Source organism: Hydra vulgaris, chromosome 10, assembly GCF_038396675.1.
Source record: "Hydra vulgaris chromosome 10, alternate assembly HydraT2T_AEP".
Lineage (NCBI taxonomy): Eukaryota > Metazoa > Cnidaria > Hydrozoa > Anthoathecata > Hydridae > Hydra > Hydra vulgaris.
Window position 1 is genome coordinate 48,040,460 of NC_088929.1, and position 14,252 is coordinate 48,054,711.

Genomic DNA, 14,252 nt, shown 5'->3' on the forward strand with positions numbered 1-14,252 from the left:
GGTGCAATATTGTCTATAAATATTAGGTACAATTTTATCTAATAACTGCATTGGTAATTGTTAAAATAAAAGTTAAAACATTAAATTTATTTTTTATTAATGTTTTTATTATATAGTTGTTATAGATGTATAAAGTTGGATGCATTATATTAAAAAATAAATTTTATGAAATAAATTATAAAACCTCCTCTATGAAATTTTTTTAAAGCGGTTTAAAAAAAAATTTATTTAAAACTTCAGGTTTGAAATTCGGCAAAAAATTAAAAAAATTTATTTCAATTTTAGAATATAGTTATATATAAAAATATATGATGGCAACGCATTTTAAATTCAGAAATAATTTTTTTGAAACAATATAGATAATACTATTACACAGTAAGGATTTGGTTTGAGTGCCACGACATAAAATCTGGCGTTTTCTGTGGCTCACAGAATTATCATAAAAATTTAACTCTTTTTTCCGGACCTTTTGTTATCAATCTCAGCAGCAAACGATAAGGGTCTTTAAATTTTGATTAGCATGGCTATAAACATATTTAATCCTCGTATTGTCTATAACTGCGGATAAGTTTTTTTTTTTTTTGTTAAATAAAAATAATAGAATTTGTTAACAATCAAACTCTCTCTGTACATCTTTAATAAAATTTAGTTTAAATTTTTTTTTATCGGTTAGCAAGAACTTAAGTTAGAAGAAATATATGTCATTAGATTAATTTAATAACTATTCAACAATTTTTTGCTAATAGATATAATAACAATTGGTAGTAGAACCACTGTCTTTGAAAAATAGAGACCAATAATAATCGTTATCTGGCCAAAACTAGTAAGGTTTGATAACATTATTTAGTCTTGCAGAAAAAATCTGAAGATTGAACATTTAATTTTATACTTTTAGATTAGTTGAATTCTGGTTTGAAGTTAGACATTTCATAAGCTGAAACTTGGAAACCTTGGAGTTATTAAAACTTTAAATCAAGTGTTTTACAATTGTCAAGTAAGTATTTAATATAAAAACAACATTTTATATTTAAAAAACCTTTTTTTAAACGAATTTTTTTTTTTATGATTTAATAAATTAGTAGTTTTCCTTTTACCTGTTTTTATTGGTTTGCAGTAAAGCAAACCATGGCACGTAGACACATTTTTTTTTATTTGATGAGTTCCTTTTCAGCGTTTTATGTTTTGTTTATTTATTTTTTTTAATGAAAAAGGTTTAAAAAGACCCATGACTAATCAAAAGCAACATTATCAAAAGTTCCTATCTCTCTTTTAATGCATTTGTAATTGTTTTTGTTAGGTCATATCTTTTGGACTATCTTTCACTATTAACAGGGTTAGTACAGTAGTACTAGTTAGTACATTGGTATTAACAACAACAAAAACAACAACAATAACAACAACAACAACAAGCTATTTAATATCCGTAAATCATTTTTACAACAGTTATAATAATAATGAAAATAATAACAATAAAAATAATAACAATAGTAATAATAGTAGTAATAATAACAAGAAAATGAATAACTATAATATCAACTATATAAACATTCATAATAAAATTAATACAAACTATAGTAATAGTAATAATAAGTATGTTCACAATAATTACAATGAAAAAATAATAATGACAATGATAAATATTATAATGGTAGCTATAAGCATAAAAATATTTGTCATAATAAGATAAGGAATTAATAGCATGGTGTCACTAATACAGAAATCTAATCAAAGGAATGACACCAATAATGATTATGATAGCATTTTAGTTTTTTAAATTAAAATAAAGTAGTCCATAATGCAAGTTCAAGTTTATTGAAAAATGCATATTATTTTTATATATTTTCTTTAAAATTTTTTTTTTTTTTTCTAAATTTTTTTTTTAAAAAAAAATTATCACAACGCAAGTTGTAATAAAATTGTTAAATAACATTAAACAATAAAAAAAAATTGTTTAGAATAAGTTTTTGAATGTGGCGACTTTACCCCATTGCCATGTTTAAAAAAAAAAAATATATATATATATATATATATATATATATATTTCACAATATTAATTGAAAATGTACAATGTTATATACAAAAATTGTTCATACAACTAAAAACTTTAAACTTGATACATACTGTTAAACAGTAGTAAGTGTAACCACGTCAAACTAACAGTTCAAAGTTTACTTTGTTTTGTTAAAATTTGTTAAACTGGCGCGATAATTCAAAATATGATCCTATAAACATTATTTCTTTTGGAAAGACAGTTGAAGTACTAATAATTTCTGGCAAACTTTGAATAAATTTGACGAGGCTAATCTGCTCTTATGGGCAATGTTTACCAGCTAAAAATGTTTCTAAAGCTTTGTTATTTAAACAACAAAAGTTTGCTGTTTAGATATGGTAAAATTATAATCTATTAGTTTTCAAGAAAAGAATGCAGTTCAATAATACCGCAAATATATTGAAATCATTTTTATTTTTGTTTAGAGGTACGACTTTAAAAAAATATAAATATCTGAAATGACACATTTACAAACCAATACCAACATTTTGAACATTAAAAAAAAAAACGGTATTTAAAATTACATATAATAGTTATACGCATATATAATTTTTTTCCTGAATAACTTTAAAACTAGTAGCTGTCAATAAAAAATTATATTTATGTTTTCCTTTTTAAATTTGATTGTCAAATAAACAAAAATAAGTGACAATGGCAAGATGGATGATTGGATGGTGAAAGGAAAACCATACAATATGAGATATGAATAATAACATAACTGGTTATAAGTATCTTTTTTATGGCACACAAGAGCCAATTTTGACAAATATTGACTTGAGAATAAACTTCATGAGCTGATTTCCAAATATCCACCATGAAGCAGTTCTTTTAGTTTATGGTTTATGGTCACAATTCTTCAGTTCAACTATTTTCTCGGGAAATCAATTTCTTGCTTCTAACTAATCAAATCATTCTCTTAATAAAAATGAATACTTAAATCTGGAAGAATAAAGTTCTGTTTCCATCGTAGTCTAATTACCTTAAAGATCGTTTATAAATTACAAAAAATTAATTTAAAATATACTTTTTTTTAACAAAATATATTTATTTTGTTAAAGAGATCTTTAGCTTTTTTACGCAGCGTTTTTAACTGATTTAAGGCGATTTAATGCGGTATTTAACTTCTTATTTAACTTAAAACTCTGCGAGGGAAAAATTTTGATCTTTTTTGTTTTGTTTATTAGTGAAGTTAGCAGCCATGGCGCAGTGGTTTAGGGTTCTGGGTCAGAACCCTAAACCACTGATAAACCTCCGACCTCTGATTCCACTGAACCAGAGGTCTGAGGTTCGACGCCAGCTCTAACCCAACAAGCGACATTGGTACGGAAGGAGGCGTGAACTTCTTGTTAAATGCTCTCCCACAGTGCTTCGTGATAAGACCGTAAGGACTTCTGAGAGCACCTAAAAATAACTACAAAGAAAAAAGAAAGAAAAAAAAAAGTTTAGCGTCGCGTAATTTATAGACGATCTCTTGTAAAGCACTGGCGTAACCGCATTAACAGTTTGAAGAAAAGCCATATTTTTGATTATCCAATAAAAAACAATAAAAAATTGCACTTAACTTTTCCATAAAAACAGGTCGCAATAAATTGCTTAATAATTTGGTCTATAAAAATGGCAGCATTATTTTAGTTTATGATTTATGGTCACTATTCTTCAGTTCATTTTTTGCTAAGGAAACCAATTTCTTGCATTCTTACTAATAAAATCATTCTTTTAATAAAAGTGAAAATTTAAGTCTGGAAGAATAAAGTTTTCCTGACTCTATATTGTATTTTTAACTTATTGCTTTCAATTTTTCATGTAATTATTGCAATTTACCGTATTATCAAAATTAATCAACTTTCGGTAACTTTAGTGCTTATCACAGAAAAGTTTTTTTAATTTTCTAGGAAAAACAATTTCAATAACAATGTTATTAAACTTAAAATCAAAAATAATTAAAATCAACTGTAATTTTTTAAAGTTATTTATGAACAATTTGGTAAGTTAACTCTATTTTGGTAGAAGTGTATAAAAAATTCCTATTTCATGGCTAAAGTGACAGAGCTGCAAGCTTCAATGTGCAAAAGTATTTATCAGTCAGTAACGGTTTATGAAAAAAAAAAAAATTGATTGTCTATTTGATATGTTCCATAGAGATGAGTCATTATCTTAAAGAAAGCTTAAAGTAAAATTTCGTTTATGTATAATATTTAGTTGAATTTTCGAAGTGCTTTTAACAAAAAATTATAAGTAGAGCGTATTACTTTTTGCTGCAATAAAAAATTATAAACTTAATAATTATATTAATAAAATTATTAGAAAGAACCACATATGACTTCACATATCACATAAAACTTAGAAAGAAATTCATACAAAAAGTATGCATTAAACCTGCAGATATTTGCATAAAAAACGCGTTTTTTGGCAAACTGGCGACAAAGCTTTTAAGTCTGTCAAAATAGAACTGATTTAAAACTTCAAAGGTTTTTAAAATTAAATGTGGAATCAAAGACAAAATGTTATTTGATTAGGAAATCAGAACATAAAAAATTATATAAACTTATATAAATAGATATGCACATCAGTCATAGAGAAGCCATTCGTTTTTGAGATGGTTTTTGAGAATTATATTAAATTTTTTTAGTGAAGGTTCTTTTACAACGTTATTAGGTAGAGAGTTCTATTTATTGCCTATTCTTATAAAAAAAAGTTTAAACGCATTTTTAAGCGGGTAAAATGTTTTTTTAGTTTAAACAATATTTATTTGATATATATTGTATGACCACCGTTAATGAATTAGTTATCGACTTTAAACAAATTTTTAACATGATTATTGTTATTTAATGATTTGAAGACATTATTTAGATATCCAAAATTAGTCTGTTTTTTACACTTTTATATTTATCTCCAATAGCCTTTGTTCATATAGGAGATTGTTTAAGCCTCTAATTCGTTTAAAAGATCATTTTATTACGTTTTAAAAATTGTGGATTTTATGCTGACTCTTTTGTTTTGATCTGAATCATAAATAAAGTACGTATGGGATTTGTTATTGTGTCATAAGTGAAGTACGGAGCAGTTATTATTGTTTAACTTCATTCCCCATTTTTGAAACCATAGAACAAGAGCGCCAATATCGTTATACTAGAAAATTGAAGATTTTGGTATCATCATTAAAAAAAGTAGAACACGCTGCCTGCGGTAATTTAAGAAGGCCTTAATCAAGTTTAAAAATTTGCCATTAATACCATACATTTCAAGTATTTGCGGCAATATGCAAAAACTTAATTGAGACCCTTTACAAACAAAAATCCGATGTGCTCTGTAATAATACCGTAAATACTTCTTGGAACACCTAAATAAAAAATAAAAATAAATAAAAGTTAGATTGGCTATTTTCTGCTTTGACTTGTAATAAGTCAAAAAATACAACTTTTTAAAGACACTTTTGACCCAAGTTTTTTTATGAAATAAAACTGTATTGAAAGGCGGAAACCAGTTTATTTATCACCAAATAATCATTATTCAAAAATTTTCTCATTATTTTTCCATTAATTTGCATAAAACATAATCAAGGATTTTTGGTCTTTTTTTTTTGTTTTGATAATAGATGTAACGTATGGGTGTAACATTAGCTATAAACCAAGATAATGAAACCTTGCCAGATTTTATTGAAAGAAAATCAAAGTTGATAGTTCTGCAAATAATGCGTTACAAGCTTTTAAAACAAACGGACTAATATTATCTTTGCCCATATAATTTTTTTATTTCTTATTTTTATATCGAGTGTTCCTAAGTGTTTGAAAACAAAAATTGAGCAATTGATATATCCGTGATTTTCAAAAGAAAAAACTTTTGTTTTGGATGCAATAGGTTTTAGCGATTGAAGCAATGGATCTTTTTAAACAAACTTATTAAAACTGCTTATTGAGAAAATTTGTTAATGTTATTCCATCGCTGTTCATATGATTTAAATAGGAGATTAAGGCCAATGTTTAATTGCTCACTATTCGTTTACTAATAATTATAATAATTAATAATATATTATTATTAATAATATATTATTACTAAAAATATATTATTATTACTAATAATATATTATTATTATTAATAATATATTATTATTATAATATATTTTATTAATAATATATTATTATTAATAATATTTTATTATTAATAATATATTATTACTAATATTATATTATTATTATACGAGTAGTAAGTAAAAGCAGCAACATAAGTAAAAGGTACCTTACGATAAGCACAATTCGAAAAGTTTTTTCGCATTGTGTTTGTTGTTAGGTACCTTTTACCCATAGTTCATAATTCTTGTTTGCTGTTTTTCTTAACCTTTTTTATTTGGATAATAGTTGCAATTGAACATTTATTTTGTTATTGAGTGAAGTTGCATGGCATTAAAGTAATGGTAAGATATTGATTTATTCTAATAAAGATTGTTTTTGTTTGAACCAGAAGATTGTGCTGGTTGGTTTGTTGAATATTTAGACAAGAATGATATAAGACAATCCAGCATCTGTGTTAACTTTTTTCTTGTTGCTAAACGCATTTTCACCAGGTTTGTTGACATTGAATGTTTTGTTAAGCGTCTCTTGAGCATCATTGAGCATTTGTTTTTAGAGCATCTTTGTTGTTATCATTATTATCATTAAAGTATTATATTCAAATGGAGTTCGATCTTGATTAACAAAAAACATTTTTTCTGTAATCGTAGGTTAACAGGTTTTGTCGTCATTGTGACTTTTTCTGTTAAGAAGACCATAAATAACTTTACGGTTTGCTTAGGTTGCTTGCAGACTATTATGCTGTTCTTAAACTTTTAAAATGTTTATTGCTGTTGATTTGTAGCTAACTACCACCTTTGACCAAGCCATTGAATTAGCTGTATATGTTTCTATAGCAGTTTTTTTTTTTTTTCTTTTTTTCTTTTGATGCTCTTTATCTTCTTCTAACTCAAGTTTAATAGCGGCAATGTCTATTTCAAGTGTTGATATTTTCTCCGTAAGAAATTTGATGGTTGTTGAGAGCGGCCGAATCCAGCGGTCGTGTCTCAAACTTGTTTGTGATTGTTGCCCAGCCACTTTTAGTCATTTTGTTAATGTGGAAACTGGATTGCGTTCAAACTTCTTTGCTTTTCTTTTTTGTCATCACAATCAATATTATTTTGTATACCATATAAATACAATTAATGTTATTCTATATACTAACAAGAGTTTATCTATAGTACAAAAAAACATTTATGTAACAATTCAATTAATACTATTCTAAACCTTCACACTTTGTACGCTCCATAATCTACACTACACTATTGTTAAAAACATTAGTTGAAATGATATTTTGGAAATAAAAATAATAATTGAGTAACGATAAATAGGGGAGAGTTGCCTTAATTGGAACACATATGGAGTAAATATTTATTAACCAAAGATGGCTTAACTATGAAACATATATGATTTGATTAATACAAATAGACAAACTTACTATACTTTTTACCATAATTTGACTTAATTGATTGCACTGCAATTAGAAATAAATTTGTTTTTTCAAATTTGCCATTTTGTTCCAATTTAGGCAACTGGTTCTCTAAATTGGAATACTTTGACTTCTTAATCAGAACAGGTTGTTCTTTTTTTTAAAAAAAAAAACTAATAAAGTTAACAAAAACTGATTAAAAATGATTTTTACAGTGAAGCTTTGAACATTCCAAACTTATAATAGTATTAATATTACCCTGTCCACCCACTAACAAAAAATTGTATTAAAGCTTCAACTGTTATGACGTTCTCTTAAATTATTGATTAAAAATCACTAAATGAAGTATTATTTTTAAAGTTTATTGTTGTTACTAAGTATTTTTAAATTGCGCCTGAGCTATTTCTACCGCCTTTTGATTTTATTACTGATTAAGTAAGAAAACCTTATAGTTCCAATCCAGTAAACTTTGGACTACTTTGTTATATCACTGCAATATCATGCTTTCAGCAACTTCATAAAATAAACTTTTTATTGTTATTTTTAAATACTGTAGAACTAAACACAAAAAACCGTATAATATAGCAGTATTGTTTACCTATATAATATAGCAGTTTCAAAATATTTCAAAACGCAGAAAAAAAGGCGTTTAACTAAAAACGTACAAAATAAAACAATAATTCAATTTTTTTCTAAAATAAATTAAAGTGTTCCAATAAAGGCGCTGCACAATTAGCCAGATATTAGGTTTATGGTGGACAAAATTATTTTCATTTTTCTTTTTTTACTAAAGATCTTTAAATGTCCAAATAACTAGTTTAAGTTAAGAAATTTTTTCTTTTATTATAAAGTTTCTTTAAATTATTGCATAAACAGAAAATGAATAAAAAAACTTTAGAAACGCGAATTTATAACCTTTTACATTTGAGTTAGTTCAAGTTTTCAATAAACGATCATGACGATTTAAATATTAAAAAATTTTATAATCAACTGTAAAGTCTAAATTTTAATTTTATATTTATATAATTGTTTGATCTAGTGTAAAGTATTATATTTTTTTTATTTTTTAAACCTATTGCCCCCACATTCTGGATGACATTGTTTTTAGTTTATTTATACCAAAAATGATTATGATTTAAAAAACGCAAAAAAAAAAAGAAAGCTTGTACTAATTTGTAAATTACAAATCATCTAATTACCGAGCTGATTTTCTTACCAATTCTAGAACTTCATTGGGAAATTTATGCTTTGATTGTTATTTAACTTTGGTTTTGTAAAAGATGTTTTAACATTTGATGTAACCGATGATGATGATGATGATGATGATGATGATGATGATGATGATGATGATGATGATGATGATGATGATGATGATGATGATGATGATGATGATGATGATGATGATGATGATGATGATGATGATGATGATGATGATGATGATGATGATGATGATGATGATGATGATGATGATGATGATGATGATGATGATGATGATGATGATGATGATGATGATGATGATGATATAGCCGAATAACTAGATACAAAAAGCTTAATCATCAACTTTACTTTTGTAAAAGATGTTATAACCGTTGATGTACCATGAATAACTTGATATATATAGTTTTAGAGTGGTTTAGCAAAAAACCTTAAACTTTATAGTATCGTTTTTATATCCTGATAAAAAAGTGACTAAAATAATATAAAAATAACATATAAGAGTTTCATCAATTTTAAATATCTCGGCAGTTGATTTATAGTTAGAAAAAGCTCTGCGGGCAGTATTTCCATCGTTACTAGTACCTAAGAATTTAGAAAATTAAGACTTAAATTTTGAAATTTTATATCTATAAATAATATATATTTTATATAATATAAAATTTGACTTACCCGATCATCCATTTTCGAGAAAATCCCCAACTAATCCAAATAGGTTCATAAAATTGGTTTGAATTCAGCACTCTACTTGCTGTATAGCTATTTTATCATCTACGATTCTAGCCTCCCATTTTCCAGTTTCTTTTTAATATCCAATATGCAGAAAAAGCTCAAAAAATTTATCCATGCGTGTAAATTGGATAAACCATTTTTAAATTCTTTTTAAACTGTCAGTGTCTAAATTCAACACTTTCTCCAAGTTATTTATGTTTTTGGGAGATAAACCACAATCTGGACAATACTGTGTTAAGTTTGTCATAGTTAATAAAATTGATTAAATTTATCATCATGGTAAATTTTAATCAATTTTATTAACTATGACAAACTCGACACAGTGTTTGTCTAGTTTGTGGTTTATATCAGCATTCTTGGTTTCCTTTTGAAACAAAAATCAAACTGGTAGAAAACAAGCAGTCAATGATGAAAATTCGTTTCTCCATCCTACTACGTTTTTAATAACATAAAACCCATTGAGTTCTAATGATACTACGCAAGTAATAAATAAACACTCTTTCTTATTTAGATTTCTTTCAATGTTTTCATTATGGTTGACTTGTTTGTAAACACTTTGCCCTGCGGCACCGTTAAACCCAGCCCTACATGAAAATGTCAGTTTATTTAGTTCCTTTAACATTGTGATTACCACAGGAGCCAGGGCGTTATACTCTCTTTCAAGAGTGTGCATCAGAAAGACTTTTAGCGGTATATTTACTGTATACTCATTTACATAAATGTTTTTGGGTTAGCATTTAGCTTTTGAAAATCAAATATCATTATATAAAAAATACATGTAGTATATATGTAGTATAAAAGATACATTACTAGACCTTCATCTGGTTAGTACTTCTTAAGAGTTTTAACCGCTTTCTCATCTGAAATTTCGGCATTTTTTTTAGCAGCTTCGTATTAAATTCATTCCTAAGTTTCAAGTTTGTTACATGAAGTAATTCGGCGCGAGATAAACTGTGAATAACATTAACAAGCTTTTTTTATTTTTGTTCTACTGCATTAGTTTTCAAAAAAGCAACACGATCTTTCAATTTCATTAACAGTAGAATTTAGCGTAATGTACGTAAACTGAATATCTTGAGCCAATTTTTATTGCCTTTTTCAATATTAATAATATGATTGTTTGCATCTATCCACTTTTTACAATACACTCTTATAAAGGTTTTACACTCACAATATTTTAATTTAATATCTACTGAAGCTAGGAGAGTGATACTGAAGAAACAAATGATTTATCATTAGGAACAAGTTTGTTTTGTCTTATAAGTGTGTAAACCTCAACAATTTTTGTATTAAAATATTTCATATAAAAAGTATTGTTTGAACAGTACAATGTGTATTGGGTTGAAAAGTTACTGTTTACTAAAGCTGGGCATAAAAATGAAAAAATTTACGTTTTTTTGTAAAAAAAAATGTATGTTATAATTAGGGATGTACCGAAGCTGATACTTGGCCGAAGCCGAAGCTACTTTGCTAAAGCCGAAGCTTCGGCAAAAGTCAAATGTAATTTGAAGCGCAATACACTTCACTACCACAATTTGAATAATCAAGCTGTTTTTGAAATCATATATCAATGTTTTAGGCTTGTATGCTTTGGCCTACAAGCCCATTTTAGGAAAATTATAAAACAAAAGCACAGTTATAAAAAATTAAAACAATTTTAGGGAGTGAAATTTAGATTCATTACTTTATATCTAGCAGGTATAGACTACAAATCACCCCGCAGTCTGCAATAAATGACTTAGATATTTCCTGATTATAAAGGTAATCTCGGGTCAATACTTTGAAAGAATTTACAAAAATATAAACATATATAGAAATAGTTATTATTTTAATTTGAACATAAAATTTGGTATTTGTGTTAAATTTTGTTAAACAAGATAAATCAGTTGAACTACGAAGTCTATTATTTACTTGATAATAATTTATTCAATGAAAGTAGGCATATTATAGTTTAAAAATGCAATCTGTTCTCCATGCTCTGGTAATAGTCTGTTTCTTTTTGCTTCAAATATGTTTCCAGTTGTGCTAAATAGGCGTTCACTTTTTACGGATGAAGGAGGCGCGCAAAAAACTTTCTTTGAAAACTTTGACAAATTCAACTTGTAAGTATCTTTATCAGAGCGAGTGTTACGGTATGCACCCCACCACTTATAAGGGCATTCATTCTTTGGCAGTATTGGAAGGCTAAAGTAGAAGTTGACTTCATTGGTGCTGATACATAAAATATAAGTGATAATGTTAGGTTTATATTTTAAAAGTATTACCCTTTAAACAACTAAACAAATTAAAAGAAGACTCTTATCCGTCTTTTGAACTATAAAGAATAAAGAACGGAGATAAAAAAAATTGCTTACTGATAAATTATAAATAATTTTGGGCATAGGCAATCAAAAATATTTCATAAAATTAAAAAAATTAACATGAAATATAGAAATTGAAATATAATTCTATTTAATTTATATATTTAATGCATAAACAACACATAAATCATAAATAGATTCTTTTTTCTTACCATATTTCTTTGACTGTTTGAGTTTTTCTCATTGAACTAGTGCTTCTTTTTCTTTTTCCCCGTCCGTCAGAACTTTCTGAATTTTGTAGGGCATACTCATTTGCACCGAATTGGTGGAAGAAGCAATATATGTTCATGCTCATTAGTTGTTTTTTTTATGGACCATGGTCATCAAAATCTGAATAATCCTTCTGAGTCTGATCCACTACTTCTTGCTACACTGAAATCAATTTCTTTTACTTGTTGTAAATGAGACTCAGAACAAAACTGGTAAAACTCTAGATAGAGTAATTCTTTAAACCTATTATGATTTGTTTCTTCAACAAACTTTAACTTAAAACGAGTATCAAGCATCATTGCAACTTTCATATCAACATTATCCTTGTATTTTTGAAAACGACAGGTAAAATCTTTCTTAAGTTCATAAACAACAGTTTTGATATCAGTTGCCGTGTCACAAGCATAGTCAAGAAACTTTTCCATTGCATAGATAAATGGTATAATCTCTGATGTACATGCAGTTTCTTTACTCATTTCTTTTGTAGCACTTTCGAAGTATTTTAATATGCATACAAGCATTTCAGCAAGTTGCTATTGATTTTCCGTAGGATTCTTTGCATTTGTTTGACTTCTGGTAATGCAATACAATGCAATAGCTTTTTTCTGCTCAATGAACCTCTCAAGCATATAGTATGTTGAATTCCATCTTGTGGAAAATCTTGAAACATTTTGTGCTCTAACAACTTTAATTGACTTTGAGTTTCCTTTAGTTTAGTCACAGCACTGGATGAATGGTGGAAATGTCCTGCTAATGCTCGAAAAACAGCAGTTGCATCACTTTTTGTTCCTTATTCTCTAAAGATCTTTTTCTGAATACAAAGTTGTAAAGTATGTATCAGACATGGCAGATTTTTATCGCCCAAATTTGACTCTTTAATGGCAGCCATTACATTGGCTGCATTATCAGTTAAAACTGCATGAATCTTTTCATGGGGAATTTTCCATGTTTGTAACGCTTCATTTATGAACTTGCTTATATTGTGCCCTGTGTGCGACTCAGGGAAGTGTGTAACTTGTAAGATGACATGGTTAACTATAAGTTCGTGGGTCACAAATCTAGCAGTTAAACTGTAATACGATTGAATTGTGATCTGACAGGTCCAACCATCACTAGTAAAACTTAAAAAATCTGCTTGATCCATCTCAGTTTAAATCAGTTTTAATTTAGTGAATATAAAAATCAAAATAAAAAATCAATGTGTTTCAACTAAAGTAACTTTTTTCTTACTGTTCTCGTTCCGTTTTTTGCCACCCTAAAAAACTTGTCGCCCTTGAGTGCGCACAACCTTGCCACAACCCAAGACCCGGAGCGGGTTTCATTTATATCATATTTGGTTTGTCACAGTATACTGTGACATACCAAAAAATATTTTTACGTAATTAAAGATTCCAGGCTATAGCTTAGAAACTTAAAAAAATTTCGCTGAAGCCAATGATTGGGCAAAAAAAAACCTGACTTTGGCAAAAGTGCCGAAGCTTCGGCGTGCAGAAGCCGAAGCCAAAGCTTCGGTCCATCTCTAGTTATAATGCATGGAACTGCAACTTATTTTTGTGGCCCACTATGCGCTCTTCCATTTATGACAACTCTTCCCTACCTTTTTTTTAGAGGTTGAAAAGTAATTTACTTCAAAACATGAAAAAAGTGTCAAAAACTTTGTATTTGAGTAAAATGTTTTATTTACAACTTAAATACTAATTTACTAATTTTTAGAAAATTTTGAAAATAAAAAGAAATAACGAAGTTCCGAGGCTTTAGAAAAAAATTCAATCATGACTCAAAAAAATGTTAATAAAACAAATCAGGTTTTCTTATTTTAAACACATGTTTTATTTAAAGCAAGCAAAATATTTTTGTGAACTCTACCATGCCAACTTGGCTATCAAAATATTCTCCATTATTAACAAGATTTTCAGCAACTTGAAACGATCTAGTTGTCATTTAACAAGTACTATACTATCAAGGATATTAGATCTTTTATAAATACTCTTTAAAAGCATCTGATTTATGGCATACTGAAGTCAGCATTTTTATTGAGGTATGCACCTACCAATTTCATCTATTAGTTTTATCTCACCAATTGCAATTTTCAAAACTTACTTGCTTACAAACCACTTTTATACTAGTGTATAAATCTGTATTAAGAAAAAGACATCGTTTGCTCGCAGTTTGATTTTAATAAATAACTTTTTTTTTAAATCACTCTCAGC

General features: G+C 27.3%; 1 protein-coding gene across 1 annotated transcript in view; it reads left to right on the forward strand.

Moving 5' to 3' along the window:
• Positions 1-927: 927 nt before the first annotated feature.
• LOC100202133 (tyrosine-protein kinase receptor Tie-1) overlaps positions 928-14,252 on the forward strand; it is a 108,490-nt gene continuing 95,165 nt past the window's right edge. The window contains exon 1 of the mRNA XM_065808185.1: positions 928-994. The gene's annotated coding sequence lies outside the window, so the exon portion shown is untranslated. The remainder of the gene's footprint in view (positions 995-14,252) is intronic.